Genomic DNA, 17,810 nt, shown 5'->3' on the forward strand with positions numbered 1-17,810 from the left:
GCGTTACCTAGTATAATCTGGTCCTCGCTGTGAATTTCCACTTAATCTTAATTAATAACGCTTGGTATGTCCAAACTGTTTAGTTTTCCCGTCTACTATCTCTACGGAATTAGTTATGATATCAAACATGTCTTCTATGAGTACCTCCAATACTGGTACTTTCCTCGCCTCAACGCCTAGGCACTTTTCAATCCGTATACATGGCAAAATATCCTGCATAGTACTTAGCCCCTAGAGTACTTTAATCGATAACTAAATGACCAACCATGGAGATAGTTCTCATGGGGTCCAATTTATTAAGAAACTATTTTCGGTTTTGCCAAACCTCATATCACCTCTCTCTAAGGTGATGCCTTAAAATGCCTTGTCACCTCTATTCAGGGACACTAGTTTCCTTTGAACGTTGGCATAAACCCTTTGCCAATCACGCGCTGATTCCAACTTGTCTTAAATATTATAAATCCGATTGGTTGTTTCTCGAATCAATTCAAATCTTATGGTTTGATTGACGCCCATTTTCAATTTAACAAATTGGTGATAATTGCTTCACCCATAGAAAGCTTCAAGCTCTCGATGCTTCCTTCCCCGCCTTCCAATAATGGAAGTAGGATGACTATTTTGATCAGAGATCATTGAAAATGGTACTCCACGACGAGATACCATTTCACCATCAGGAATTTGGGCAAGAATTCATTGTAATATATTCCCACTAGCATTGGCGAATTTTCTGTCGTTGCGGCGTACCCCAGGGTTTTCGGTGTGCAGCCTTATCTCTCGCATAACTCAAATATCCTCTAATATACGTATCCATATCTTTCTCCGACTCAGCCATTAATAAGATCCTTTCAGATATTCGCATCATCAATAGTCTAATCCGATCCCAGATGTATGGATTATTTCGATCTATGCACTTCGTCAATAATTAATTCACGAAGGTCATGGAGGGTCGGAATCCAAACCCGATTTTTGAAGTAGAGAATTTAGGTCCACGCGCTGTTCGAAATTCTCCTCATTGCCGTAAGGTTCCTTCTTTTCCAATTGTTCCTCTTTCAACGCCTCACGTTGAGCGACTCGAATCAGGTTCGAAGGTTCGACTGGACTATCATCCCCAGCACTTGCACTCGCAATGGCTTAACCCGATCTTTCTTACTCAAGGCATCGGCTACGACGTTAGCCTTGCCAGGGTGATAACGGATGTCACAGTCATAATCGCTTAACAACTCGACCCATCTTCGTTGCCTCATATTCAGTTCCTTCTAATCAAATATGTGCTGCAAACTTTTATGATCGGTGAAGATGGTGCACTTCGTATCGTAGAGATAATGTCTCCACATTTTAAGTGCGAAGATAACTGCTCCCAGTTCTAAGTCGTGAGTAGTGAAATCTTACTCGTGTATTTTTAACTGTCGGGAAGTATAGGCTATGACCTTATTATACTGCGTCAACACGCATCCTAACCCTCTACGCGACGCGTCACAATACGCGACAAAACCATCGTCTCCATCGGGGAGACTTAAAATCGGCGCTTGGCACAATTTTAACGGTTTCTATCTTATTTGGATCTTTGCGTAATCCTTGTTGCTTTACAACATGACCAAGGGATTATGCCTTCTTTATTCAAAATCACTTTTCGAAAACTTCACGTATGGCTCATCTTGCTTTAACACTTCCCCAATTTTCCTTAACCGTCGATCGTGCTCTTCCTTACGTTACAAATATATCAAAATATTATCAATGAATGCTATGACAAATTTGTCAAAATAAAGTTTACAGACTCGATTCATGAGTTCTATGAATACTGCCTGCGCATTTGTTAACCTGAAAGGCATAACTAAGAATTCAAAATGGCCGTAGTGAGTCCGAAACGCTGTTGTTGCAACGTCCTCCTCTCGGATTTTTCATTTGGCGATAACTATATCTAAGACCAATTTTCTAAAAAAAACAAATCGCCACTTGGTTTAACGGATATCTAAGACCAATTTTCTCTGCAGTTGGTTTAACGGATCATTTACTTCGAAGAAGTGAATACCTATTCTTGATCGTCACTTTATTCAATTCTCCCTAATCAACACATATCCTAACACTTCCGTCCTTCATTTCCCAATTAAAACTGGTGCACTCCATGGTGACTAACTGGGTCGTATAAAGTCTTATCCAACAGTTCTTGTAACTGATTGGATAATTCATGCATCTCGGACGGTGCAATTCGGTAGGGTGCTTTAGCAACAGGGCCAGCTCGAGACATTAATTCGATTCTGAATTCGACCTGTCGGTTTGGCGGTAATCCAGGAAGTTTTTCTGGGAAAACTTGTGGAATTCGCGTACCATCGGGATATCTTCTATATGTTTTCCTTTAAATACTATGGCAATCACGTTTGTTAAATACACCACGTCTTCTTGTCGTAAATATTATAACATCTCAAGATGAGATTTGAATGGCAACATAATACCGTACACTTTTCTCTGTATTTAATCGCTTCATCGTCCGAAAGAGATCTTCTAATCATCTTCTTTTCATATTTGATTTCTGATTCATGTTGAGTTAGCCAATCCATGCTAACTATTACGTCAAAACTTCTTTGCTTTACTGGTCGTAGGTCGATAAGGAAAGGTTAATCGTTCAGAATAATAGGACAATTCCGTACAATTTAGTTAACCATTAGGGATTTACCGTTAGCGATCCTACAGTATAGGGTTCTATAGTTTCACTAGTCGGTATCTTTCCAAAGGGTAGGAGGTTAGCAGGAACTAACTTCTATCGACGACCGCAAAAATATCACTGAAGCCTATTGATTTAAAACTACAACGTACTTAAAACCACTTTTGGATCATGACTTGCTTTATTTGAATTACTCCCAAAAGCACGGCTCCTTGCTTGATCAGGGGTTGATGCTTGTCATGAGGTTCATCTTCCAACAACACCTTGGTTCAACTTTGGGCAATTTCTCTTGAAACGTTCTGTACTGCCACATTCATAGCAAGTACAACTGTTTGGCATAATTTGATTTCTTTGGATGGATTGTTATTGAAGTTGTTGGGCTCGGAGTGGTTGTACACGAACGGGTTGGGGTTGCCGGTTCACATGGCTTCAATTGGTTCTACAATTGGGGCATTTCGTCCATCTTTACAACACCTGTGGCCTACTATCACTCGACATTCTTCTTCCTACCGATAACCACATTTTCCACATTTAGGGAAGGACCCTTCATGCGGTTCATGTTTCACACCAGAACTAGTCTCAGTATAATTTTGGGTTGTAGGACATACCTACTTATTCAACGGCCTATCTTGCACTATACCTTTATCATTCCTCTTCCATAACACTCGTCGTCTCACCTAACGTCCTTCCAGTCCGCTTCTCATAGAGTCAAATATATCAATGCTAGCTTGTGTCACAACCCTCCCAAAGGTTGTATATTTTACAGGATTGACTATACTCCTTATCGGTGGAGTTAGTCCCCAATATAGCGCTCACTTCGCTTAGTTTCAGGAGTAATTAGCCATGTTACCAGACATGACAATTCCCTCAAACGATTAGCGTTTTCTAAGTGATCAGCACACAACAATTCTATCTTTCATAGTTCAGTTCCCAATCCCTGAACTTAATTACTCGAATAAAAGTGCTCTAGCACAAGAATTTTAAATTCCGACCATGTTCTCTGGGTAAAAATTTTCTAACTATAATTTTGTACCATCGTGTTCCATCACGATACAACATAATCTACCAACATATCTGTAGCATATTTCACTACGCAATGTTCTAGACTCTTACCAATATCCTTCACCATTTCAATCTTTTCTATGCACTCGCTAATCTATTCCTCCCTTTACCATCAGTAAACTATTGATAATCCCCTTAACACAACCGAAGAACGTATCCTTCATACCGGATCTAATTCATTACGACTACTATTCATGTTTAGTATATAACTAATACTTGTAGTCATAATAGCATTCGGTGGGACATTATCACTCTTAGTAATACCACTAAGAATTGAAATATTCATAATCATGTGATTGCTCGCTCTATAATTTTGCGATCACATTTGCATCAACACTAGCAGTGATCTATGATACGACATTCGGTATCATCATCTGCTATCTTTGAGCAATCAACTGAATCATATCTATCTCCATCATTGGAGTTACTCTTTTTATGTCATTCTGCCGTACTCATCCCGTACGCAGTAATCAATACTAATCTCACCGTATAGCTCGTTGCCAGCTCAATCATAACAACAGGTACACATACACACCAAATATTATCATATATATTACACATACCGGCATCTAGCATATATATGTCCCATAAATATAATAACATACGGACTTAACCTGACGTCGGTTAATGTTTAAATATGCTTCATAACCCTTGTCACCAACTGACATATAGATTTTTCTCAACAAAGATTATCGTTTAATATACTTGATTTCGATATCCTTCTGCATATCAGCATAACCGATGCATGCTCACCGTGAGCACCAAACGATTACATACCACGGAGTTATAATATCCTTGTTTATTCGTATATCCGGCATACACAGTATACCTCCTACGAACGAACAACCAACTATACTATAATGATTCCAACACTTCCTTGTGTATAGGTAATCATTCTATTCGAGCATACACGGGTGTAAACATCTAACGGGTGTAAGGATAACATAGGGAGTTGCAAGGTTCAAGGTAATTGCGCAACATGGGTTGCCTTCAAATATTATTAATTACTATTATGGGAAACTCTACATTCGCTCAGTCAATGTCCTCAGGCGTTCTAGGTTTGCTAAAATCGGTAATTCTCGATCTGAAGTTGGTCCGTCTCATATGTTTGTGAGTGAGTAATACATATATATATATATTTCAATATATTATTTTATTTTATTTTATTTATTTACTCCTTTACTTTAATGAAATAAGAATGGGGTCAGGTACAGGTCCATCCGTACGTGAGGGTCGGCGGTGTGGGTGAACACAGGGGGTTGTTAGAATATACGGTACCGGTGTTGGTAGGGTAAGGGATCTACTAATTTTTGGTTGGGAGTGACGGTTACTCAATATTTCTGATTAATGTCAAACTGGAGATCTAACTTGGTACTATCATAACTATGGCCCGATAAGTCGGACTTATCATCAACCGATGCTCTTGAAATTTCAGCATCCTCGGTACATTTATTATTTCATCCCCCGGTTCCTTATCCGGGTCCTATTTCTCAATACTTGTACCCACAAGATACGCACATATATATATATATACACATTAGCACGTATAAATAATATCATATACTTTACACATATGTTGCCATTTTTACCTATTAATGTCCCCAGTGACTTCCCCTGAATTCCCTCGTGCGGACAAGTCTGTTATTATGTTCCGGACCATAATAACTCACTTGTCCATTCAAGTTCATCCAGATCCCGTCACTATATATTATTAGTTGATATTCAGATCCTATAATACTGGAGCTACTGGTTATATTTTTAGGTATCTTTTAGAGACATCCTAATTCTTTTATAACCAATTGCTCTGATACCAAGTTCTGTAACACCCCGTGACCGCAGCGGAAACGTAAACGGGATGCGACAGACACCTCTGATATCAACCACATTGTTTATAAAGAAAACTGAATGCATTAATATACTTCAAAATTACATTATCTCATCTTTCATTACCGTCTAGGTGATACACACATCATACAATACGATTCATAATTCTATCTGTTATAATGTATCCTAACGTCCAGCACGCAAACCTTACACACATCAAGCACTTAGCACGTAATCAATCACTTTATCTTAATTGTACCTGAAAAACATGTGAGAAAACGGGTCAACTACGAATAGTTGGTGAGTTTCACAATTTGAGAAAACCATGATAAATCCATATCATAATGTATTATTATATGGGGACACTGTTAACCCAGAACACTTCCAATAACCTCTGGGGACACTGTTAACCCAGAACACTTCCAATAACCTCTGGGGACAGTGTTAACCCAGAAACCCATTTAATAACCTCTGGGGACACTGTTAACCCAGAAATACATTTAATAACCTCTGGGGACACTGTTAACCCAGAACACTGTTTCGGGCCTTACAATGTTAGCAACTCAGACAATTACCATCTTAATACATTACCGTACGATTCACGTACAATAAACATTATATAAATACATTCATTTCCATGCGATCGGCATGTACTTAAACACTTTGATAAAAACATGCTTTCCGCCCCGGGAAAATATTTAAAACAATTCATTAAAAAGGGGCTCGTGAAAACTCACCTTAGCACATGCAAGCAGGTAACAACAATCATTATCAATTAACACGTCCAAAATATGATCCCTACGATCGTTATTATACAATTACTGTTTATATAATCTTTAACCTTATCAATTGGTACATCTGGGGACACTGTTAACCCAGGACTGTACCTGTTCCGGGGGCAATGTTAACCCAGAAATACTTCTCCGGACTCAGATTGTGATGTCGTTTAGAGTTCCATGGTCACAATTTCTATTAGTCGTTTTCTCGTTTTGCGTGCCTAGCACGAATATCCGTTTTATGTTTCAAAAATGAGTTTGGTCACCCACGACTCGAAAATAGTGGTTGTTTGATAATTTAATTTAAAATGTGAAATTATAGCTCGGCTTAGACGTCCCGATTGGCCGCGGGACCCGTTTCCGTCTTTGGCGCACCGGAAACTGTTAAATCGGTTAAAAATACCCAAATCATCCGACTTATTTTCGGATGATTCATTTTTACTTGTTTAACTCAATTATATGAAAATAGTCCATTTTTTAAGGTTTTTATACACCAGTCAGCTCGCTTAAACGAACTTCACCGGTTTACGCGTTTTAACTTTAAAAGTTTGATAATCAGCACGATTAATTATCCGTTTACTCTCGGATCTTGAAATTTTGCACAAATCACTTTTTAATAGTGGGGAATTTTATAAAAATATTTCCAGAATTAATTCTTATATTTAAAATTTATTTATCTATTTTTTAAACATCATTTAAACACTAAATATGTCGTAAATACCAAACGACCTTAGAAAAATCCCAAATTTTTCCTGGATGTCCCCTGCCATCCACATAGTCCCCTATAATTTTTCCAGAACCAAAATCTTCTTTTACATCCCCTTTTTCCCAAAACCGAGCTAGAAATCTCTAGAATTCGTTTAACCGAAAAGCCTACTTAGACTTCTCCAACGGACCTCAAATTTTGTGTGTGAATTATACATGATATGAAAAGCTTATCTACAATTTTCCAGAATTTTTCATGATATTTAACTATTTTTCACCATTTTTGGCCAAAACCGAGAATTAAATTCACCAAATATTCATCCTTTATCCAAAAATTACCAAAAATTCACAGAATTCATATTTTCATGTGTTTAACACCTCTGTAAAATTTCATGACCTAACTCTAAACGGCCAACAATCTGTCCAAAAACACATACACCGACATAAACCGAATATACCTTTCGTTTTCCGCCACTACAAGCTACAAACTCGTCTTTCCTCCTTATCTACCACTAAACACAGATCCTACAAACAACATACCACAATACCAAGCAAGTCACACTCACGATCAAGCCATTTCTTTCATGGTTACGGTTATGATACAAAAACAAAGATTTAAACCGTAAAAAGTCGTTCTTGGTTCGTTTAACCCCTTTCTTGGACCAAGATCCCATGTATAACCCGTATACATCACTTGATCATGCAAGAATCGGTTTTCATCATTGAAACCTTATTTTCTTGCAAACAAACTCAAAAAAGGATGATGAACACGAATATAACTCGATCTTTACCTCGATGTTCTTGCTAAAAATCTCGGTTTTTGGTTCTTGATCTTGTGAGAATGTGAATATGGTTGAATTGTGTTGTGAAAAAAGAAAATGAATCAATGGGGTAACACCCCTAGACCGATCGGAATTGTTAATGGGGTGGGGTGGGACCCACAAGTTCATTCTTGGCCACAAACTTGGATTTCCGAAATCTGGATAATATTTTGGATAATCTGGTTCAGTTCGTTTCTCGGTTAAATGTTTAATTCGGCTTAAAACGAGGCTAAAACGGTCGTTTTTGGTCTAAAAATTGAAATTTATATAAAACCGATTTAAAAACTTAATCCATGACATTTATTAACTTAAAACGTCATATTATTAGTTATTACGCATCTTTTTCGGCTTGATCGATCGTCTCTTGCTCGGTTTGGTATTAAAGGTTTCGTTTAACGTACCGACGTACTATTAAATCGAAATCCTTTTTCTGTGCTTTAATCCACTTATCCCGAAGCTTTAATACTTCGTAACATCACTAAATATCATATATCTCGTCTATAATTGAACCCTCGATTCATTCGGGTTTCAATAACTATCGATCGTTTGATCGCATATTCAATACGGTGAATTATATATTCACGTAAAATCAATACAATGAACCATGTTTTCTTGTATAATTACCATGGTAACTCATGTACCCGACATTACATATGACGTAACTAACGTCTACCGGTTAGGGTATACCTGGTTTCGTCGGAATCGTTACAATTATTAATTTAAAGAAAGTTTTTTTATAATTAAATAGATTTTTTTTTGCATATTATTATATTTTTTTTGTTTTTTTAAATAAAAAAATTTTTTTATGTAAAAACATTTTTTAAATTAAAAAGAAAAAAACACTTTTTTCTATAAGTGTTTTAATACTTTTAGGGTTAGTTTTTTTAATTGTTTTTAGAGATAGCTTACTTTAAAAAAGAAACACGTTCTTTTTTTCATCAATAAAATAGATTAAACAACATAAGACTTGATCAACAAGTTGGTTATTTTCTCATGCAACATTAATTTCATGCATTCAAACCAATCAAAAAAATATTTAAATGATCTTTTTGCCGGGTGTGAAGCATATGATAAGATAAATATAAACAAAACGTTTTGTCGTTTTTATAAAGGTTTTATATCATTATTTTTTAAATACATTTTATAATGATAATAAATAATAGTATTTTGATAAAGAACAATAAACACAAAAAAATAGAAAATGAAAAAAAATAAAAATATAAACTTTATAGTATTTGATTTGATATTTTAAAGGAGACTTGAAATAACTAAAAATGTTATAGGGTAGTAATATGTCAAACAAAATTGTTAAAGGAACTGAAAGTCTAGGAGATGGGGTATGACAAGTACACAATGGGGTACGTTTAGCCTAACCCATATATGAAATAAGAAATATTTGAACTATTAGTATTCACACCACCATTCTTTCAGAGGAATTCAAAAAAATTACTATGATGGATCCGTTTTTCTATACATTTATTATATTTTTTTGAACCGACTTATGATGAAGAAACAGCGGATTTGTAGTTAGGGGTGAAATGCTACTCGAACTCAGGAGCTAGCTGGTTCTCCCCAAAATGCGTTGAGTCGCAACATACCACATACATAAGATTCATTTGTATAGATATCACCATCTGATCCAGAAAGTTGTATGCTTTGAAAGAAGCTTGTATAGTTTGAGAATGATTTAGAAGAGATAAAACCAAAAATAATGATATTTGCTAGTAACAACATAACACTATGGCGGCTATGAAAAGAATGGGAGAAATTTGATTCAGGTATTTCTGAACAAGCTCCTAGATAAAACCTCAGTCGTTCTTTTGATTTAGAAATTCTTTTATCAATATATTGTGTCTTATACACATACTTCTCTATTATGGAATGGAGGATGATAATATTTAGGATTCATCAAAAATTCAAGAATACATTCCTAGGAGAAAGCCTTCCCAATCCAATTCAAAGTTGTTGATGTGTATATCGATCAATCGTAGAAGAAAAGTACTCCTTCATTTCGATTAAGCTTTGAATCCATTTTTTTAGATTGCTGTCAAAAAGAATTCCGCCACCTAAAAAATGATATATAAACTCATATCAAATGATCAAATTAAGGCTGCTTAGATTCCAACGAGCTTAATTTAGTTTAACTGACATTGGAAGGAAGTGAAGATTTGGGCTGTACATCATAAGGTTTGAAGTTTGAATCCGATCTAAACTGGGTTTTACCAAAGTAAGCCTTTATATAAATTTAAAAAAAACTATACTATAGTATATTAAATATATTAATTTTCCATGTAAATAAACACCACTAAATCTTAGAGCATTCTCAACAGCTTCTCTATCTCTATGTTTATAATTATACTAAAAATCACTACATTTGCTCTCCCATATACAATTAAAAAAATATTTTTTACATCTTTATCATTACATTTTTTTCTCCCCTTAAATAAATGATAAACAGTATTCCTACTCATCTTAATATCTTATAAAAATTTTCTTTTTTTTTTCACTCACAATTGCTTATAACCTTTTAAAGAAAGAAAGAGTTAAGAAAATTATTTCTGCATGTGAACTAATGTATTTTATTTTGTTTGTATCTAGACACTTTAATGACGGAAGGTGCACTTAGATCTTGACTTCGAAGAAGAAAGAAGTTATGAGTTGTGTCCAAGCTTGCTAGTATGACTTCAATATAATATTTAAGAACTTCAGTGAATTTTATTAAGAAACATAGATATTACATCAACATAGTAGGTAGGCGGGCAACAAGCTACGCTGTCACTCCTTTCTGAATTGCAAACCCTAACCTGCTAAAGACATACCCCTGCCCCTTTGGATTCGACACATTGCTATGCACAACCCGTTGGACCCTGGTTAGGAAACGGACAACTTCCGGTGCCAAGGAGCCAAAGGTATCAAAAGCCAGAGGGACAAAAACATGTTGGTTCTCTTCGCAGGCTTTAGCATGTTTCTCCACCTTCTTCGTTTCAGCCCTTTTCATTGCTTGCCCAGCTACAAACTCATTATCCATCAAACCAGCTAAAGGAGATACCCCTGTGAGGTCAACACAAGCGTGTTTTCCCCTGGCCCAACCAAAGACGAGCAAATCTGCCGGTCGTAGAGTGGATCTCCCTTCCATGAGGTCTGTATGGAAGTTTACGGGGGCTTCCTTTTTAGCTGATATCCCAGCTCGCCTTAAGATGTCCCAAAAAACGTCCCGCACCCAATCATGTCGGTATTTGAACCCAGGCATCTCCTTGCAATGAACCGCATGCTCTCCGAATTTATCAAGGCAAGCCTTACGGCAGATCGGACATGTTTCGTCTTCTGGGTACATTGGGACCATCAAACGGTACTAAAGAATGGCTCTATACTCGACCGCAGACATGCTTTGGCCCAAGCCATCAATCGGGATAACGTTCAGAAAATCTTGGGCATGAGGACCTTGTAAGCATTCAATAACCGCCTTCTGTCGAAAGGGATAATCCAAAAACTTCTCCCAGGCTCTGAGCGATTTTGTCAAAATGGGCATTCGCCAAAGTTTTTTATGGATTTGGTGGGGCAGTGTCCTTATTAGAGAAACCGCCAATGTCAAAGTCTGGGAGAGCGCCATTTAGGCGTTCCAGGGCCTGCACGTAGTCTGAGTCCAGGTCGACAACTCCGCTATTCCTTAAGATGTGATTCTGTAGCTTCCAAGACTGAGCCCTGGATGCTACAAAAGCGTAAACCCCAACATCATGAGCCGAAAGAAGGCCTAAACCCCCCAATCGCATTGGTAAAGATGCAAGTCGCGACTGAAGATCACCAAAGAACGGGCCTCCACATACAACTATGTCTTCGATGGCTTCTCGAAGCCCCTTATCAAAACAGGATACCGCATCATCCATCATATGGGGGTGGCATGTTCGTAACCCAAAAAGCAACTTAGCAACCCCCATACAAGACCTAAGCAGGAGGAGTTCGATCTGGGGATCCCTAAGGCAAGGTAAGAGTTTCATAAGATCAACCGCACGAGATGCTCTCCGCCTCGCCAACTCCTTAATAAAGTAGGGATCTCGACTAAGAGCCCCTCCAAGGAGCTTTACCCCTCTCTCTGGTCTACCAATCCCACTAGGGAAAAGCCTGTCTTTAACTTTCACTCCATTACACGCTGGCCAAAAAACCTCGGTTTTCTTAATATTAAGTTGAAGCCCAAATGATGGCCCTTCCGAGCTGATAATGTCTAGGGCTTTAGCGACTTCGTTGGCACCACCAATAATAGTCCCATCATCCAAGTACCAAACATGAAATGGGAGGTTACAGTCATTTTGTACCCGGAGAACAAGAGGGTGTAATGTTAAGGCAAAGAGGAGGGGCCCAAGGGGGTCTCCCTGCTGAACCCTAGTAGTAGCCCCTATACAGTCATCACCAACGTACAACCTAGCCGGCTGGGCATAAAGGAACTGGACCCATAGATAGATAGACGGGCAATGATGATGAACCTCCCGGAGAAGGGTTGTGCGGTCGACCATATTGAAGGCGTTGGAGAAGTCCACGGTAAGCATAGCTAAAGAACCGTTCGCGTGAAAGGAGTTAAGAAACCGGTTCGCGTTGTGAAGCACCGCCTCTGCCCCATTAGGGGTCCCTACCCCAAACTGGAAGTCCCCTAAATACTGAGTCATTTCCTTCCCAACCATCTTCATAGCCACTTTAGAAACCAACCTACGCCAGATAGCCCCCACAGCAATGGGCCGAATTCCATTATCCGGCTTTAATAAAGGGGTAAGGGGGGCCGAAGCAATAAACTCAGTGAGCACCTTGGGGCACAGACCCCCTAGCCATAAGTTGACGACATCAGTGATGGCTGAGAGCAAACCCGTGGAAGTCACTGATCCCTCACCACTAAGAGCGTCCAACAAGTGTTACGCCTGCATCCCGTCTCTCCCGCACGAGGTCCCTTTAGGAAATGATCGGATACATCTAAGCACACAGTCCCCATCCACAGAGAGAGTAAGCAGGGCGACAGAGCTAGAAGGCAAGGACGGAGGCAACACCACTGGGTGTTTATCAATGAGGGCTTTCATGGTTGAATCTCCGAGAGGGGCAACCCCACTTGAGCATAATACCTTGACTGCAGCTGTGAAATGACCATCCCTGACTTTCCTGAGACATTGTTTAATATTGAGGCTGTTTTCAGAACCCTCCTCCCCTCCCACCTCTCTTTTAGAAAAAGTGCTTCCCTCCACGTTATCAAAGAGAGAAAGAACCAAGTCAGCAAAACCAGATCCATATTTTCACACCGCAAGTGCTTGCTGAATGCTACTACATTGCAAAGACTTTTGATTCCCTGACCTGTGTTCCTGCCTAGTGGAAGGTTTCACCACCCTTAAAGTACAGCGCGGCAACAATAGTAATTTTACCCAATTCTCAATCGAGCCTGGTGAATCCACTACCTTGCGCGGTAAAGCGCATGCCAAAGTCTGAGCAAACGCCAAACGACAACTTGGGGGATGCTCTTAACCGTTTGAATGGGAAGGGAGAAAACCCGTTCCAAAAGGGATACATCCCCAACCACTCCTACAGATGGACCTGGGTCCCTATCCACAGACACACGATTAGGTTTCTGGATCCCAACGATGAATTCTCCAGCATCTCCAGAATCTACAGAAAAAGAATAGACACATCAGCATGCTTGCACCCCCTGCTAAGGGCATGCAATGTCATGCACCTCCCACAAAACCATTTATCCCCCGCCCGAAGGGCTTCCCCAACATCTATAAAAAGGGCCAAATCCTTGGAGATAGCATCTTTTAAAATATTCTTCCGAGTATCCGTTTTGAAATGGGTACTTTGCATGTGCTCAAGTAGGCGGAAAAACCCCGAGGACCCAGGTCTACCATCCTTACACTCGCGGAAATGCTTAAAGGGGCATGGCCTTAAACCGTTAGTGGAGCTAGGACCAAGCCCTCCTGTATTTATGTTCCGAATTCTTTTTATGGTAGCCATGTACACACGAGAAAAGAAAATAAACAAATCACAAAAGACAACGGACCCCTAAAGACCCCGACTCGAGATGAGTTAGAGCAAGAATCAAAGACCAAACCCCTCACACTCAAAGGAGGGGAGCAACTACGGGTTGCTCACCCCCATCTAGCACCCCACAACAACCGCTAAGGCATAAGAGGAGGAAGGTATAACTCCAAAATAAAGCAAATTGGGTAGAACTCCAACTCAAAATACCCACTTAAGCACCCAAATGCAACTAAACAACTTTTAACTTATCCGAACGTAAGTCGTAATTTCGTCGAACACCTTAATTGCCTATGTAAGTCATCAAGTTGAGACCGCAACATCATGAAGTGGCGAGGATAGGAGCATCGAAAGAAAGAATAATCAGAAGAATATGGTGGAAGCAATTCTTTGAAGAATCTATATAATATTTGAATTAAAAAAAGACTTCCAAAAAGTAAACGTTTACTTCTATATATTGCACAATATCATACACCGTTTCAATTTCATTCAACCCAATTACCAACTTTCAAAAATGAAAAACATATTTGCAAATACTGTGTTTTATTATGTTTTCATTACATTGCTATTGTTGGGGAAAGTGGAAAGTCGTCACTTCCAGAATAATGCTGCAGAGTTTGTGTCGGATGGTCGAGAGGATGAATCTGTTCTACGCCTTAAAGGAACGGATTCTTCTGAAGAAGATTGTAGGCTATACGGTTTCTTGCCATGTTCAACCAATTTTGCAAGTCATATATGCCTCGTTGTGACTTACAAGTACCTTTTGTATCATAGTCAGTGTTATGCCGGCAGTCATGTACGAATATTTCGTGTGTTTGGCAGAAACTTTTTTACTCTAAGTTTATCCCAGGTTATTGATGTCCTTCCAGATTCATTGATACTTTTTGGTAAGCTCTCCTAAATTCTCCTTTTTCCATCTCTTTATTTATAGTGTTATTTTGTTTCTTTTTTTCTGTAGTTACAAATATTGTTTTATAAAGTAAAGTGTTCAGAAATATATTTCTTGTGATTATAAATAAAATTATTGTTTGATTCTATAACTCCGACTTACTTATTTGTTTCAACAGTTACTATTTAATAATTACGGAGTATAACTAATTTAATATAAATAAGTTAACAATAAAGATTGTGTTGTTAATAGAATACTCCCAACTTACCATAGATAATACAAATTACATACCACATACATACGTACGTACAATTGTTCATTACAAATGATAAATCCTTTATATTAGATTCGAAATGATTCATTTTAGATATATGTAAGATTAAGCGTCTATTCAATATATTCAACCTCGTTTCTTTCTTTCCTTTTGAGTGGAATATGATATAGTAATATTTCTTACACTTATTAGCTTAATAAGAAACCATTATCTTAATATTATTAATTATTTTTTTCCATTCAATTGATTCACACATCCATCAATCTTAATTGTAAGAGGAAATCTAAATAATATGTTTTGTTTTCCGATCTATTCTAAAAAGGATTTTTCAATCTTGTTTGATTCTCTAATTTAAAGACATAATTATAAACTTTGTCCTTTAAACTATCCAATTTATGTATGTCGGGAGAGATTAGGGATAGCTAACATATCCGAAAAGATAAGAGAGTGGAGATTGAGATGGTTTGGACATGTAAAGAGAAGACATACGGCGAATCATGTTAGATCTGTAGAAAACATTACTATAGATGAGAGGAGTGGTATAGGCCGACCTAAATTGATTTGGGATGAAAGGATTAGACATGATTTGCTAGACCTAAACCTCTCCGAGGACATTGTTTAGGATAGAGATTCTTGGAGATGTAGAATTAAGGTTAAGGATTTTTAGGGAAAAATAAATAACTTAGGGGATTCCCTTTACTTATTATTTGGTCACACACCATTATGTTATTTTCTTTTTTTATATTTATATACTTCTATCTATACATGTATTAGTATTATTATTTTTACTGCATGCTATTATCAATTATATTACTGTTGAACTTTGGTTCCCTCTTATATTCTCTCATACATATGTTTCTTAGAGCAGAGGGTCTTCCTAGAAGCCACATCTCTATCGCATTGGATAGAGGTACAGTGTGCCTATATCCCACATTCCCCGGACCCTACTTATAGCTTTGTTATTTGTGGGATTCCACTGAGTATGATTGATTGATTATGATGATTGTTTTTTATTCTTTTAACCATTAAAAAGCCAAATTTAAGTGTGATGGGTATAATAATAATAATTTCAATCCTTTATTAATTGTATATACTAAAACAACTAAAATATACATTAATATTAAAAAACTAAAAGATATTTATTTATTAATATACGAGCTTTAGAGCATGTGTTACACACAGGATAATCCAAATATAAAATTACAACTAAAACAAATAATTGCATATCGTTTATGATATAAATGTATTACATCTATGTTTGTATTTATACTATGTATACATAAATTGATTTTATTTTTATCATAAAATGATTTGTTTTAAATAAACTTAAAAAAATGCACGCGCAAAAACGTACCCAAGAATGCTCTTTCTATTGAAAATTTTATTCTCGGTGTCATACATGTATAATTTAAATAACTTTTGTTATGAACCAATTTTGTAAATAAGACTTCCCATACGATAGTAATTTTAACCACTCAACTTAAATACGAAAACAATGTTACCTTTTTTGATATATTTATCAACTTATCACTCATCGAAGGAAATGCGAACATTAAATAGTAACGACGGATGTTCTTCAAGAACTATGTTTTTCTAAGCTATATAATGAAAATGATTTTGATAAGTTTTGGGGGGCTTCTCGACTTTGTCATAATGATAATATAAAAAATAACATGTTAAACCATTCAATTTTGTGAATGCTATGCTTCATTTGATCATAGTTTTGCATGACATACTTCACATACAATGTTCTGATCACAACTGAAGGAAAAGTTAATGTTGACACAAATATTTCAAATTTGATCACAATTAGAAGCATTGATAGGCATGAGGGTGGCATGTCGAAGTGTTCACAATCTTTTCTTAAATTTAAATAGTCGATGGAAAAAAAGTCAATTTATTAAATCCTGAACATTTTAATTATTTTCAAAAATTCCCTTATAAATAAATTTGAAACCCGAATCATGTTTAAAATTCTAGCTTTCATTCGTTTGACATTTTCAAGTCAAAACTTTGAACCCATAACAAATTTGACGATAAACCTATTTTCATTCTCAAACTTTAAAAATACTCAGATTTTCAATTTTTGACCCGTAACGAATTTTGACCTAAATGTAGTTAACTTGAACCAAACAATCTCTATTTATGAACTTTTGACCCATAAAAATCGAATTTAAGTTCCACAAAAAAACCCGAAACAATCATTGATAAAGAATCCTAAGAAATTAAATATGATAAACTTTGTTATGTCTGAAACTGATTGGTATATACTATCATTACATTTTAAAATATATATACATATATATATATATATATATAGTTTAACATATATATTGTTTACTAAATTAACCGAAAAAATAAATGGATAGATTTAAAGCATATACTTATAATTATAAATTTATACGACAATCTACAATAATAATAATAACAATAGATAAACGGATTAATTTTTAAAAAATGGATCGACTTTTAAGCATATATTTATAACTTAATGATTAAAAAAATTACTTTGTAAAATGAGAACATATTCGAGTTTTGTTTTTCTTTACACTCTTCTGCAATATACATAGTAATAGTAATGATAACATTTGAAATTATATTCTTTTCAATCTTTGACAAACATGGTTTGTTGTTGATTTTTAGATTTCACCAAATATTTTGAAATATATAGTAAAATAATATGTTAATATTTATTTTTACATATATATATATATATAATATTTAAATAAAATATAAAAGAAAAGTGAATAATTATTGATTTATTACATAATTAAGATCTTAGTTATGGAGTGAA

The 17,810-nt window shown here is 36.5% G+C and overlaps 1 pseudogene; it reads left to right on the top strand.

Annotated features, from left to right (window-relative positions):
• Positions 1-14,367: 14,367 nt before the first annotated feature.
• LOC143584685 (sodium/calcium exchanger NCL2-like) overlaps positions 14,368-17,810 on the top strand; it is a 32,849-nt pseudogene continuing 29,406 nt past the window's right edge.

Source organism: Bidens hawaiensis, unplaced genomic scaffold, assembly GCF_021521415.1.
Source record: "Bidens hawaiensis isolate Kalapana, Puna unplaced genomic scaffold, B.hawaiensis_p1.1 tig00033228_1, whole genome shotgun sequence".
NCBI lineage: Eukaryota > Viridiplantae > Streptophyta > Magnoliopsida > Asterales > Asteraceae > Bidens > Bidens hawaiensis.